Genomic DNA, 5,000 nt, shown 5'->3' with positions numbered 1-5,000 from the left:
TCACCTTGGTAACCATTTATAAATAGAGTTATTAATCTTATAAATGTAGTCATAATAATAGCCACTATTCCTTGGTTAGCACAGCTCAGCTTTCAACTTCAAAAATGACTGTAATTAGGAACAACAGATAAGTAGAACTGCTAATATTGTAAGAAGTGGTTTTAGATCAGTTATATACAACTGAATATTTTCTCTCATAAACATCACATCTCTTAAGGTGCTGTACAGAGTATTTTACTGTTCTCATAACTAATACTAAAATTAGCTGGCATATATACACACATACACACCATGTTTCCATGATTGCTTTCAATGTGAAATCACTTGTATTTCAACATGAAAGTATATTCTAAAGAATGTCATTACATAAACAGCATTAATCTAAAGAAAACTGCAATTATGGCACCAAAAAAAATGTAACATGTTTATACATAGATGACTTGTTGATATTGGAGAAGAGTAGAGACAAAAAGGAAAAATGTAAAACACTGTTAAGAGTTTACAAAGTTTATGATTTTTTTAAATATCAAGAGTTCCATAAAGACAGTGTCTACAGTAATGATGTGATGAAATTATAATGAATAAAAAGCTATAAACCTCCAGTCCCCTTTAATATAAATTTACAACTGATTTATACATTTCAACAGTCACAATCAGACCTATAAAAATGATTTGTTATTGTGATATACATCATTTATAGTTGTCAATACATTTAGTGGGGGGTACTACCAGATAAGGACAGGAAAAATCTACATTTGGGTGATGTTAACAGTAATATAAATTAGGGTCTATAATGCATGGTGAAATGAACAATTGTTACCATACAGAAAAAGTGAAGCTTATTGTTAAAAATATAAATATATATATTTCAGCCTTTTCCAAACTTAAGTTTGTGTGTAAAATATGCTTGTATTATAGAGATCAAGTGAAGATATATATAAAAAATGTTCTTTGAACCTAATGCAGTATAAATGAGAATTTCTGTGCAATTTTATAATGTGCTCTTTATGTTTTAATGTCTTACATTGTAGGGAAGGTCAGTATTCCTAATGATCTTTGATTGAGTTATAAAGAAGTAAAATAAATGCACAGGGCATATATTTTCCCTCTATTATCACATCAGAAGGTTACTGGCTCACACGTTACAAGCTTGTAAGTAAGATGGTTAGTGATATGTATGCTTTGTGAACATTTCATTAATTAATGGGGTTTTGTGATTACTTCTCGATAGGATTTCAGTGACTGCATCAGCATAATTTTGTGATATGATTAACCATTGCTTGATTTTTTGGGTCAGGTAGACTATTGAGTGAAAGAGATATGCATAAAACTTTTTATGTTGTAAGAATGTAAAAAATGCAAAAAAAAACAAAAACAAAATATCATATATTTCTCAAAATCACCAGACTGATTTGTATGTGAATGGATCTATGTTGCAGCGAGCTGAACAAATTCAAGACACATGTACAGCATAAAAGAACCACATAAGGATGGCTATCTTTTTTGGGAATGTTGCACATAGATTATCTCATTTTTGTCCCTTTGTCATTTAGTTTTTATTCACCGTTTACGTTTTGATCCTGTTATAGAAAAGAGCGTGAGAGTTCAGGTGTAGGATTTTGTAAACATTAGATGAAATAGTGTGTACCCGATGACCATTGTGACATACAATAAATGCTACAAGAAAAGGGTTGCCTGATTCACCCTGTCTCATTGTGCACGCGCGCGTGCGTGCGTGCGTGCGTGCGTGTGTGTGTGTGTGTGTGTGTGTGTGTGTGTGTGTGTGCGTGTGCGTGTGCGTGTGCGTGTGCGTGTGCGTGTGCGTGTGCGTGTGCGTGTGTGAGTGTTGTGCGTGTGCGTGTCGTGTGCGTGTGCGTGTGCGTGTGCGTGTGCGTGTGCGTGTGCGTGTGAGGATGATGATGTTATTCATGTGATATTGAATATATGATGTGACGATGTCAATTACGTGTTAATGTCAGGGACAATGAAGATGACAAATGCGAAAAGAGTGATAGTAATAAGCCTGCACTATATAATCAGGACATGCTCTGATGGCAGCTCCCAACTGCACAGACGAGACGAAAAATGTCGGCCGGGGCGTCAAACTCGAACCCCTTGGAGGACCAGTTTTCATTTCCTGCACCTCACTGGGGACCAACGAAGGCTCATGCCTGACCTCCCATGAACACGTTCTTCAGATCTGTCCGAAAATGTTTTTTTCTTATTCAAATTTGACTAAATTGTGACACTAGTCATAACAAAGTATATATGTATAAACATTAGCCACGGGGTGCTACGGCTTACCTTTGTTTTATTTTGTTTTTTAAACAAAATATCTAATTTGTCATGACATACATGCACAGACATACCATGTGACTTGCATAATTTATTTTATTATCCACTGTATACACTAGAATTGCCCCTTCGCCTTACACTGGGTCCGCGGAGCATGGGCTTGATCCGCGGTGAACTTGGCTGGCCGAGATAAAGACCCTTCGAGTTCATAATCATCGATGACCCTTTCACACACTGATGACGATAGTGATACCTTGCGTGTTGAGAAAACAAGGAAAGGACGATAATTACAATCGGGAAGTTAATGATTATCTATTTTAATTTGAACAAACAAATTTATATCTTTACTGGAATGAGTTGTGTCTTGTGTGTTTGTTTATTCAGAACATTTAATTTTAAAGAAATAACGAAATGCAAATGTTATTTCACTGGACATTACTTTTAATGAGTAACAACAGTAAATGTAATAACGTCCTCTGCAGTTCCTTAATTCTTATAAATAAACTTTTCTCAACAAACAGACATACAAACAATAGGCAAACGTTCAATTCAATAGCATATAAATGATGAAAGCGTTCCAATTAAATCCGGGAATTTTGAAGTTCATTGACTTACAACATGTGAGTAAACAACGCAAACGAACAAGAATGTTGTTATTTTATAGATTATCGCTATGTCATCTGTATATATGGTCACGTCTTCTCTATCCTCGTTGGCACACGTTTCCGCAATGCACTTTTCCCAAAACATTCTAGCCAACAATGGAATGAAAAGCTGAGAACTCTTGGAGACGTCTGCAGTCTAATAATCGCTTAACTGAAAGCAGAGCAGACTGTAACACTTACCAGTATTCCGGTACTCTTTGAGGTCTCCAAATTTCATTGCAGCTCTTCCGCAACCATTTTGCTGCTCATAGTCTCTTCTTGATGGTGGCTTCAAGTGGTGTCTGATAGCTAATCATTGTTTTCTCTTTTCCTTTTTCATCCATGTCATACTCTTGTTGTTAATTCCCTCTAGTTCTTCAGCCTCTTCTTCTACGACAAAAGTTCTTAAAGTTCTCGGACACGCTTTGTCTCGTAGCCCCCCTGCAGGATTTGTCGTGGCAGGCAGCAGTTCCTTTACTAGTCAAGGCTTTCCCTTGGTAATCTTTTCCTGTCCCGTTCCCTTTTCATCATGTGTTTCTTTGTCTTATCGGTGTCGCGTTTTCCTTAACCTTTTAAAAGATGTTATTTTCCTATTTTCGTATCTATTTGTCTATGTGTCTGTATGTAATGCACACGCGCGCACAGGCGCACACACACACACACACACACACACACACACACACACACACACACACACACACACACACACACACACACACATGCACACACAAACACATACACATACACCCCAAACACACACACACACACACACACACACACACACACCACACACACACACACAAAACACACACACACACACAACCCCAACACACACACAACATAAACACAACACACACAACACAACAGCACAAACACACACATCAAATACACACACACACACACACTAAAAAAAAAAACACAAAAAAAAAAAAACACTCACAAAAAGCAAAGAAACGCACTAAAGTGAAAGACCACGACTAGAGTTAAAACCTGAACTCAGGAAGCAAAAAATTATGCCCGACCGCACACACCCTTAAGTGAAACGCATCACCGCATATCGACAAATTAAAAATACAATGAATTGAACGAATTGACCGATTCGATCGTGAAATATGATATACTTCGTAGATGTATATATATTTCTGACAAGTGTAATCAGAAATCTCTGAACCTGTTTATCTCTTGGACTCTCTCTGTCTCTGTCTCTGTCTCAACTCTCTCTACTCTCTCAAGCTCCTCTCTACTATGCTCTCTCCTCTCTCTCTCTCTCTTATATATATATATAATATATATGATAATATATATTATAGATATATTATATATATATATTGATACTATAATATTTAAACTCAGTATATTGATATATTATATTATTATATTATCTTATATTATATTAGTATATATTAATATTAATACATATATATATTATATATTATATATATATATTATATATATATTATATCTAATAAATAACACTCAGTAATATCGGAGGCGAAAAATAAGATTAAGTAAACTGCAATAATAATAATAATAATAATAATAATAGTAGTAGTAGTAATAGTAGTTGGTGGTGGTAATAATAATAATATTAATAATGATAATGATAATAACAATAACGATGATAATAATAATAGTTGTAGTAGTACTAGTTATAATAGTAATGATGTAATAATAATATAAAGATGATAATGTTGGTATTGATGATAGTAATAACGATAATGATAGTATTAATAATGATAGCATTAATAATTATAATGATGATAGTAATAATAATGATGATAAAATGATAATAATAATAATAATAATAATAATAATAATAATAATAATAACATTGATAATAATGGTATTAGTAATGGTAATCATGAAAATGATCATGAATAGCTATCTCGATAAAGATCATAACAAAAAATGATAAATAATAATGACGACAGTAACGATAATGATAATACTAATGATATCACCACTGATGGGAATAAATAACAAAATTTGAAAGATAAAAGACGCACATTTCTGTTTTCTATATCTTATATTCATATATTGCATATACTGTTATATCTGTAT

The sequence above is a fragment of the Penaeus monodon genome, chromosome 4, assembly GCF_015228065.2.
Source record: "Penaeus monodon isolate SGIC_2016 chromosome 4, NSTDA_Pmon_1, whole genome shotgun sequence".
NCBI lineage: Eukaryota > Metazoa > Arthropoda > Malacostraca > Decapoda > Penaeidae > Penaeus > Penaeus monodon.
Note: the sequence above shows the minus strand (reverse complement) of the source record.